This window comes from Lutjanus erythropterus, chromosome 7 (genome assembly GCF_056507025.1).
Source record: "Lutjanus erythropterus isolate fLutEry1 chromosome 7, fLutEry1.hap2, whole genome shotgun sequence".
Taxonomy (NCBI): Eukaryota; Metazoa; Chordata; class Actinopteri; order Lutjaniformes; family Lutjanidae; genus Lutjanus; species Lutjanus erythropterus.
This window is the reverse complement of record NC_139323.1, coordinates 23,078,568-23,090,000: the sequence shown is the minus strand read 5'-3', so window position 1 is coordinate 23,090,000 and position 11,433 is coordinate 23,078,568. Positions and strand designations below refer to the sequence as shown.

At 39.9% G+C, this 11,433-nt stretch overlaps 1 long non-coding RNA gene across 1 annotated transcript in view; it reads right to left on the bottom strand.

Moving 5' to 3' along the window:
• The window catches only part of LOC146324023 (uncharacterized), a 31,263-nt gene that overhangs the window by 3,946 nt on the left and 15,884 nt on the right, over positions 1-11,433 (bottom strand). The gene's annotated exons all lie outside the window — the stretch shown is intronic.

Here is an 11,433-nt window from a genome sequence, read left to right as displayed (position 1 = left end):
TCCTCTGCTCAATTGTCTGCATCTGCCAGAATGTATGCAATTTACTATTTGTGTCTTGCCAAGCTAATGTATCCCCCAGTTACTGCTCTTTTCTATGGTATGTTCCTTCATACAGTCTGTGTTTTCTTTAACCACCTCCTGCATCATTTCTCTACCACCTTTCATTGTTTTCTCTCTCCCACTCCCATCCCTCTCCACCATCCCTCTCTGCTCCAGTAAGCAGACGTGCTGAGACCAGGGAGGGCACCTCCGTCATTAAGGTCCCGGCACGGAGTCACCAATTTACACTCTCATTAACAGATCCATGTGCTGCTCAGTACATTAAAAAAAAATAAAAGAGAACCGGGACCACCCACGTGTTTAGGCCCCCTCAAAACAAAATGCAACAATAAAGATCTGTGTTCTCTCTGCTGGCTAAATGAGCCAATTCACGCGAACGGAAAAAAGAGGTTGCAAATTAACGGACATTTGAGGGCTTGATGGTACACGGGGTGTTTATGTGTTAACGAGAAGATGCTATTAATCAGGATTGAGTGCTTGAAAGGCCCTTGTTGTGGGACTGACTGGCCTTGCAGCTTTTGTTCTTTTTCTACAAAGAAAAGGAAGCCTTGTAATAAGTTACAGTTTGTTTCCAAATGTGTTAGAAAAGAGACTGTGTAAACCAGTTTGATGTGTTTAACCTTTATATTGACTTGAATAAGACAAACTGCGCTGTTGAGAGAACACTGAATCCTGCATATCCTGACAAACATTTACTTTAAACATTCAATCCTTGGTGAGCGTAAGAGATTTTCAAGATGTGCAGTACTGTACCAAAAAATGACAGCTGCACTTAACAGTCACAAGATGCCAACACCTTATTTCTAGTGACCTCAGTGACATTTTCATCTTTACTGACTGCTGCAGAAAAGCAAGCAAATAGACCGAGCCAGAGGTCAGAAGTCTGCATAAATAAATAGTCCACTAGTGCCAACATTTGTATTTTCCCTCATTGTGATCTAATTTCTATCATTTCTTTAAATACTTTACGTCCCTAAAATCTGCACAACCTAAGGTAAAAGTTTATTTAAGTCAATAAAACACAAGAATCATATCATATCACAACTTTATTAATTATATTAAAATTGGACACGTTTTCTCGAATTTTACTAAATGAACACACAAGACATGTTGATCCAAAATATTTCTAGGTATAGAAACATGAACAAAGTGTTTCTCAATGCTCCATAAGTTATTTGAAACTTTACATTTTTTTAGTTTTAGTTTAGCAATAGAAATATTTCCCCAGTGCCTATTAGGATTGGGGAAAAGTCAATAATTGGAACTAGCACCCAGTTCTTGACACTGTGATTGCCTGTAACATTTTTTTAAGATGAGCTGTATGTTCTTGATGGCTGTACCAACTGGATGGTGACACGAAACAGATGCAAAATGGCTTAAAAGCTTCAAATTTTCATGCATCAAGATCGATTTACCATAGCCCTCCAGATTGTAATTGAATTGAATCGTGAGGTGATAGTGCCAAGTACTTATTGCAGTATTTTTGCTTATTGTAACATGATGAACATGAGACAGAAGCCTTAACTTTCTGCTGTATACAATGAATGCTTTAGCTATTGAAGTTTTACTTTTAGTTCGGTTTAAACACATCACACAAACAGCAGTCTCCCGTAGCCATTTTGGGGCAATCCTTTGGCACTACTACAATGGTCTAGCTGTTTAGCTGTTATGGTTTTTATTTTAGATCGATTTAAACGCAATCATCCACACAACGATCACCCATCTGTTCGTGGGCGTCCACAGGAAGTCAGTTTTCATATGGTTAACACACCCTTGCTTTCTGTACTTGTTTGTGACTCAGTGAGCAAATAACAACACAAACAAGCAAGAGGTGAGTTCCAACTTTCACTGGGCCACCCAGGGTTGAAATGTAGTATACTCAATAGACTGATAGATGTATGCCCTCTATGGAAAAGTCCAAGTTTCATCTTGGATTCTTTGAGCTAAATAAGTGAACACAAACAGAAAAAAAAGTCTTGAGAGCAGAGCAGAATTTATGATCTTTATGGTAACCCTCTGTACATATATGTCAGCCTTTTTTTGGATCAGACGACTTCAGTTCAATGTTTAAATAAAGACCCGCATGAAACTGTAAGACGCAGACGAGGGCTTGCAGTTAAACGGCCTGATGCTAAAAGTCACTCAAGTTGGTTCCGTGATGAAACACAGAGTGCACTGACGCACAAGCTGTCCTTTGAAAAGTAAAATAATCATTTGTAAATGTACCTCTATGAATGTCAGGTATGTCTGCAGACTGCTTTGATCAATTCTGCATTTCTGCTGTGCCATGTCCAAACAACCAACAGAGCAGGAAACAAGTGACATGGCTGTTTTCGTTTCTTTACCTCTTTATGTCTGAACATACCATACACACTGATCTTTGTGCTTTGTCAGGATGTGTTCTTTCCATATTGTGCCTGTTTGTAATAAAACTAGTACAGACATGTAGAGCTAGACCACCCAGAGCAGTTACCCAAACACCCTCCTTTCTCACAAAAAAAAGAGTCACTAGTCTTAATTATATCCATCCTCTGGGCGTGTCTTTCTGCCCAAAACAGACATCTGAGCCACCCCCCCCACCAACAGGCCACAAACCTCACCGAGGCCTTATGGAAAGAACTTTTTGGTGAACACATTGACCTTAGATGGAATAAACCTTTTCAGCGCTGTGAGTGAGGAGTTATTTTCACTGAGGTTACAAAGGCAATCTGATTTTACATTGTTTATTGTTGGACTATCTCCTAAGACTTGTAAATGATCCCAGACTTTAATAGTTCCTGTGGAGGCTCTTTTGATAACAAAATCTGCAGGATGTTAAAATCAAGTGGCGAATTGTTTACCATATCAAAAGAGACGGGATGAAATACCAATAATATCAAAACCTGCACAAAGCCAGGCAGTTAGATGAAAGAGAGAAGAGAAGACAACGCTTGCGTGCGTGCACACACACCCGCACTTTGTAATAAGGAGGCGTCTGCTCCAGGGAGGAGGTTGTTGTGACTGCACTGTTCTTTTTCATGATCTATAATTTTCAAGCTGGCAGTGTGAGGGGGCAACCTAGCGGTGTGCACATAGAGAGACATAAAGAGTCTACACAGGCAGGACCCCAGCGACTATCTGCCAGACAAATCCTCCCTGGGCTTTGATCCTCTGCCCACTTCTCTCTCTGCGGTTTTTGTTTTCAGGCAAACAACTGTGATGTTTAGCTGAAGTGCAGTGAGATTCCAAGGCTCAAAAAAGGAGGACTCTTAAAATCTGCTGCAAAAAAAAACAAGTAAGGAGTTAATTTATGACAGAAATGGCTAAAAATGTTAAAAAATGTTCATCATGCCTGTCCACTCCTTCCTTCCTTCCTTCCTAATGTTTTCAATATACTGTCCTCCAAGGATCAAGGGGTTAATCTGCTCCTGTTGTATTTTAGCTGAGATGCTATCGAAGGCCATTTGTTCCAAGCAGCGAGGCTAATGACCCTCAGCCGACGCTTGGCGTTTGGCCGGGAACTCAGCGCAAGAGAAGGTAAGTAACCTCATATATTCTCAGGGGGGCTGAGCTAATGAGAGGGAATGGGAATACGAGCTACGGTCCATCATCTACTTAGGACCTAGACAGCAGCGCCGTCGTCCTCCCCTGAGTGTACACACACACACACACACCAAACCTTAATAGGAAACCCAACTATCCTCCTCTTCTCACACCTAATTTTACTTCTGTCTTGTTAAGTAAATGTACTCTGTTTTATCATCAATAAGTCAATACCACATTAATTCTGAGACATTGGTATTATTACTGTAAACAAGGAGTTCCATCATCAAGATGGCTGTAGCCTCCTTTCACCTTTTAACTGCGTTTAAAAAAGTGTCAGTCTGCTGGTGTGCTTTACAACACAAAGTACTTTACAGCACAAAATATTATACACACGCCATTTGTCCAGCCTGGAGGAGCAAGTAGTGATATCATTTTTGTGGCAGAGAGTAACAGTTAAGGACCTTGTTGAGGATTTTGTGGCATTCACTTCACTTTTGGGGAGCTGTCATGTTTTCCATCTTTGTATGTGTCAACAGAGCTGCAATGATTAGTCAGTTTATCGACAGAAAATTAGTTGCAAACTATTTCGATGATCAATTAATAATTTCAGTCATTTTTCAGGCAAAAATGTCAACATTTGCTGTTTGCAGGTTGGGTTTTGGACTGTTGGTTGGACAAAAGATGCAATTTGAAGACGCAAGTTTGGGCTCTGGGAGATAGTGATGAACATTTTTTTGACATTTTATGGACTAAACGCTTAATCAATTAATCGTGACAATGATTAGCAGATTAACCGATTAAGAAAATAATCATTATGTCAATGGTGGCATCTAGCCACACAACTGTAGATTGCAATCAACTCGCCTCCCCGTTGCCCTCTAGGGGCTTAGGAGAACCTACAGTGGCCACAAAACTTGCAAAAAATGCAAAAGGTGTATCTAGTGCTAATATGTGGTTTGTGTGTTCTGGGCTAGTGTAGAAACATGGCGGTGCAACATGATGGTTTCTGTGGATGAAGACCTGTGTATCTGTAGATATTAATTCTAAAGCAAGAAAAACACAATTCTGATTTTCAGGTGATTATACACTAACGTAAACATACTTATGAATATTATATTTCTGCCATATTCAGCCAATAACTCCCTGAATATCTTACACACAGGTGTAAAAAGCCATCAGTCGTCTGGATAGTGGTTGCATTTATATACTGCAGGTTTATGGAAATGCACTACCATTAATCTAACCTAAAGGTTCTTCATCATAAATGACCAATAGAGGTACAGAACAACATAAATTTCAGGGTTCTGTGGTCTCCTAGCTTGTTAGAGCAGCTGCAGTCATATACAGTATATGGAGGAACACATGCATACACAGACGGGGTATAGCTGAGCGTAGATGCCTCAGCCATGCGTGGCTGAGTGAATTCTGCTGTGATGGGAAAGCGGCAGGGGGTCCACTCCTCTGCCTTTATTCGATTCAAGCCGAGCCTGGCTGCCTCTTTCACTCCTCTGGCACGAATACGAATATTTATGCGTGTGTATGTGGAAAAAGAGAATAGGCACAGGAATAAGTACCCTACTGCACTCTGCGTATGTGTGCGTGTATATAAGTGTGTTTGTGTGTGTTGGTAATACCTCCAATGGCAGACTAATGATAGGTCTTATCGACACCCAGCAGTGAATGCGGGCCTTTGTCTCCTCGCGGGACGCATTATGGAAAGCTTAGGGGGCTGCCTTTGACTCCTTTTCATTCTCTCACCCACTGATAAAACCCAGCACAAAAAAGGCAACTGTTATACAGCTCCTGTAGCGTGGCAAGTTGAGACACAATACACCCCCGTACTCCCTCCATCGAAATCAGCAAAAGTTAGGCGCACAGCTCATGAACTCAGCATAAGTCAGTGACAAAAGATAGAAATTAACACTGGAATTTACATATTGCAAAACAAAATCACAATGCCCTGAAATTATCATTCGTTTTGAAAATACAGCATATATATGTGGTGACTGGATGGAAAACCACAATATGTGTGGGCATGGTGGTGCAGACTGACACAACAATGAAAATGACAGTAGACCATTAATGATACAGAAATTATTAAAAGTGACTTAAAAATGCATTACTATACTGTAAAAAGAAATGATTTCTTTTTACTTAAAAAGTTAGAATCAAGGCTAATGTAACTGTATTTGACTAGAAAGGAGTCATTTTGTTATACTACAAAACAAACAAGCTTTTTTATGCAAATGTTTTCTTTAGAATCTTAATTTTATGAGTTGATTGAACTCAGTAAATATGAATGAAGTACATTCAACTCAACATTTCAAGTCAAAAGAAGAAAAAAAAACTTAAATAAATACTGTTCTGTAAATCATTTTACAGGTTCAACTTAAAAACATAAGTTCCACTGCTGCCTAAGGAAATGTGAGTTGACTTAACTTAGGTTGAATAATTATTCAACTCATCACGTCAGACCAACTCATATTTATAAATTCTGGAGTGGCCTGAAAATTTGAAAAGAATACATTTTCTGTTCGATTAACTTGAGATGAACAAAAACCTATATAGTTATGTTAAGTTGTTGAGATAAGTTGATTCCAATAAAGTCCAGATATTTTTTTTATAGTGTAGTGACTATATGGTATTTTTCTTGTTATTTCCCTATGAGCATTTGAAAACTTAATGTCATGTATTTAAAGACAGAAGAGATAAAATTGTTTTCTTCTTCTTTCTTCTTTTTTGGTCTGTGAGACATTTAATTATACAATTCTGCCCACAGATAACATCAATCACATCTGGTTTGCCTAAATATAAAACACCTGGATGTGTTTAAAGGCTTTCATTTTGGCAAGGACTTTCTCATCTACTATCTTTAATGATTCGTGCTCCCGAACATTTTACAGCACTGTCACCGTTCTCAAACTGATGCTGTCTCATGTAGAGACAAATATTGATATTAATGGCTCTTCCATTCGAGTGCATATGCAGGTACGTAGGACACAGTTTTAGAATAAGGTTTGTGCCTTTTTTCTGCCTCTTTCCACACTGCAGAGAAAATGAAGGTTTTCTCTGCTTCTAAAGGCTCCGTTAGTTACTGTGCTTATTTAAGGGGTTAGAGGTTGGGGCAGGGTCCCTGAGACAAGCAGTTTATGAAATGAAAATGTTTTCTTTTCCAATGATGGCAAGCGTTACTTTTCACATTTTGAAGAGTTCAGCATACAGCTCCTTGGGGAAGCATAGCCATTTCTACGGTCGTTTCCCGCTGAGTCAATAAAATCCTCTCCCTCTCTGTGCCTTTTTTTTTTTTTATTTCTGTGTGTTCTTTCTCAGTCTTATTTTCGAGTAGTTATTGTTAGGAATAGCCTAAAGTACATTATATTTTTAATCTTTGGATTTTTCCTCTCATTCTCCATTCTGTCATTCCCCATTCACCTTTATTTTCTGGCAAGATAACTCTAAGGGGATCATTAAAGTACCAAACTTTCTCCTCCTATCTCTTCTAGACTTTCCTCCTCAACTTTAATCTCAAGCAAAAAACAATAAAGAATATTCAAATGCCTCTCCCTCTCTTTTTGCATCCATGTTGCTGGCAAAGCAATCCAAAAAAAAAGCCCCCCCAGGCCAAGCAGTGAGGATTTAGAGGCCTCATTTAGTAGGCAGGTAGAGTCGAGTCCCCCCCCCCCCCCCCATCCCATCCCTCGCAGCAATTAGAGAGAGGCCAGGAAGTGCAGTATTTTATGGCCTTATAAAGACATTAGAGGCATCGCTCCATTGGCCCTCACCCCCCCGCCACTTCTTTTTTCTACAGTATCTCTCCCCTTTTTGGTTCCCTCTCATAGTAATGCTCTCATGCTCACTTTGAAATCTTCTCCACCAACAGCCCTTTCCCTTTCTTGTTGATTCCTACTCTCTCTTTGAAAACTTGTCTACCCACTGCCTTCTTTCTCTGTTTTAATTTCTCTATCTCTGCCCCCTCATGCCCATCAATCTTTCATCCGTCCGTCCATTTTGAAACTGCTGTGGCTTCAAACTCAATAAGTGCTCTCATTCTAATCTTTAATCCTCTGGTGGTTGATGGGTGTCTTCGCTGAAGGGGGGGGAGAAAGGCTTTGATAGAGGAGCACTCTGTTGTCTATGCTTTCCTTTGTGTGGACACAAATGTTACCATTTTCGACACTTGTCCATCAGGCTTTTACGCCTGTTCAACACATGAGTATGTTCCCCCGCCATTGTAAACCATCGTCCATCATTTGCTGGTTATTTTGCGTGAGCGTGAAACTGACAATTACTCGCTCTGTCCTCCGGTCCTGCAGTGAATCAATATGACTTGACGGAGTGACTCATTTGCCTGTCATTTTCCCGCATGCGTTTTTTGAAATATGAAACCGTGTGACACACTGTGGCTTCTGCCTCGCAACCCCGCCTCTGCATACACAAATGGACACCAAAAGAGAACCACGGCGCTTCTTGAGTCCTGCAAGCTTTTTAAAGCCAGCTTAGACAGACTCGGCTGCTCCTGAAAGACCTCGTCTTCCACCGGAGCAGAGGACAGACACACTTGAGAGGAAAATGGGGGGAGAAGAAAGAGCGGTGGCATGTCTGGATGCTTGCTTACAACATCCTCCACCTTTTTCCTTTCTTTCTTCCCCAGACTACGCTTGCATCATTTGACCAGCTCCAGAAACAATGGGGGTGTGTTAAACTTGTGACTCCACTAATCCCAGTTGGTTGGTATATAGGACATCCATCAAAAGAATGATGAAAGAAGAAGGGGAAGGCATTTCTTCCTCTAACGAGTTCAAAAGCACCTCCATTGAAAAACAACTTTGTACTGTCTGACTGTTGATCTGGACAGAGATTTGAAATGTCAGGAATTTCAATAATTAAAAACGATTATTATTGGCATTATGCAGTCCCTTGGAGGATAGTTTCCATTCTTTTAAGGCAAGACAAGACAGGCAAAAACACTTCTTCATGCACTGGTAAATATGTCTTCTTTCAGACCGGAAAGAAATGATCCAAAATACAAATTCAGGGGTTTATATTCCATACACTTGAAGACCTAAAAATTACCAAAAGTTACTGGTTACCAGTTTGCATTATTTTAAGACAAGACAGGCAAAAAACACTTTTCCTTCTACTGGTAAATTTTGAGGATTTTGGTCTGTTTTGATTTGATAACATTACCCCTTTCAGGCTAGTGGAAAGAAACCATCCAAAATACACAGGTAGGTGTTTATTCTACACACTTTGTTTATTTGCATCTGTAAATTTCTCCTACAATCATCAAAAGTTGCCATTGGATGATATCTCCTTTGCATATTTAAACATACAACTTCAGAAAACTTGTCATACAAAAAATACTTGTCTTAATGTGAGAAATTACCTGGGGAAGTTTCATGGAGATCTATTAGTTTTTAAATTTTACCCGATTCACCTGTAGTGTCTCCCCTTAAACCACTGCTCTACACTGCCACAATTTCCTAATCTTTTTCTAAATATTTAGTTAATATTTAGTTGAATGTGCATAAACCTAAGAAAAAGGGAGGATGGAGGTGGCCATGAATCTGCGGTCGCTTGAGAAAGAGACAGAACTGAAGGCAGTTGAAAATGGGAGAAGATTATACGGCTCAGGCAGACTGAAAATAAGTGAGTGAGAGTGCACGACATAAAGAGCTAGAGGAGAGAATTGAGTTGGACTGGACCGGGTTGATATGAAATGAGTCGAGTTGAACCGAAATGAACTAAAATAAGCTGAATTGAATTTGTTCTGTCTTCTGCAAAGTCATTGTGAGATACAGCTCATATTGTTCAGAGGGCTGGACACAGGAAAAAGAGAGTGACGGAAAAAGACATTTGCACTGGCAGGGCACGCCAACAAGGCTGTAAGTATTATGTCGTGTAATAGAAGAGTCACAGGTTCATTTTCCTAACAGCCAGTGTTTCTGGAAAAGTGAACAATGAATCCTACATGTCATTTGTGGTGCATTACCATTTTGCCCTTTAATCACCGTGACAGTATTTTAAACTATATGAAATTCATAGAAGCCTTTGCATTTGCCAATTTAAGGAAGGAAGGAAAAAAGAAACATAACTACAGATGCACCAATCCACTTTTTTCAGTTTGGATCCAATTCTGATACCTGAGTTTGGATATCTGCTGATACCAGTACTCTTTTTTCTTGATTTTTATTACTATTATTATTATTATTAGCAGTATTACTATTATCATTAATTGTAAGGTTACATGAGGCTAAAACACTGGTGAAAAGTTCTGTCAGTTGATGTTGATGCACATGTAGTCAAAGTTTCCTTCATCTGGAAAGCTTGTATAGTTTGTGTAATATAACTATAACTGGCATCCTTCAACCATAGAGGGGCACTGAAGGATTGCGGCTTGTGAGATTCACATGTGCTGCAGACAGTGCTGAGAGATGGCCCTCATTTCCCATTATGCACTGCTGAGAGTTCAGGTTTGACATTTTACAGAACATGCTTCTCTTTCATTTTATGCTAATGCGTAGTAGACCTGATACATGTTATTTATCTCTCATTTTGCTCTGTTTATCACAGTATGCACAGGTGGAAAACATGTGGATGTGGAATTCAAATCGAAATTCAGATCAGTGATGAGTGTGATACTCGATGAATGCCAATATTGGGCCCCAATACCAATACTGGATTGGATCAGTCCCATCCCTTGACATAACATAAAACCTGAATCACCAAGGAGAAAAATCAGGGGGAAATGTATAAATGATAGTAATCCGCAAGAGGTGCACTGGAACCAAAAAAGATCACACCATTGCTACTGTAACCTCAGGGTGAAAGGTTGAGGTTGAAGAGAGTCTCAACAGAAAGGAGGATGACAAGAACTGAGAAAAACATTTTCTTTTCCTCTCGCTGCCTCTCCTCTTTAACCATCCCCCCTATCTGTGCATGGTGGCAGCCGTTCTGGCCATGCCTGCATAGTAGAAAATGATTTACTGCTGCTTTCAGCCACACAGAGATACAGAGAGAGAGACTCTCTGAGAGACTGCTCACTTTGGGACCCGCTCAAACACAGTTAAGACAATAAGGTGGCTCTTTTCCCAGTTTCACTCCTGTGTTTTGCCTTTTGGCTATGCTGTTCTCCAAGGTAATGTTTTATTTTTGACTCCATGCATCCCTGAAATTTTGGACTTTTTTTTTTTTACATTTTTGGTGGATGCTGGAGAGAAAAGATCAAATCCTCACACAACATAAAATGGTTCCTCTTTGTTCTGATACAAAACAGGAACTGGCTAAACATCTGTGACACACACAGTAACACAGGTGGAGTTCATATGTGGTGGGAAACTGTAGGGTTCAATAGGATGAATACTGTTACATTTCTAAGTGACTATTCAAATTTCACCAGCTAATCAATACAGTACTATTGCTCTTTGGCTGCAAGTGAAGCAAATCTACTGGCCACTTGCATACTTTACCAGAATTTAGCTAGTGGCTGCTGCTAATTTTGCGTCCTGGCTGTGTTCTTGTCGAATGTCAGTGACATCAAGCAAATGCATGATGCTTAAAGCTACTACAAGAAGTTTTTAACTGAATGTAAAACAGTCTCGGTCTAAAGTTTTGTATGACCCACATAAATTAGCCAGACCATCCAAGAGATTGGCCATTTCTGTTCAGTTATTCTTCCTGACCGTCACCAGGTCAGAGTCTCCTCGAAATCAGATGAAACGAGCCTGTGTTTACACTTTCCAAGACAAAGTTACAGTATATTTTGTGGTTATTACAGTGGAAACACTACTGCTTTTTAAGTTTCTTGTAGTAGCTTTAACAAAAGGTGACATCCATTGTTTAGCCACA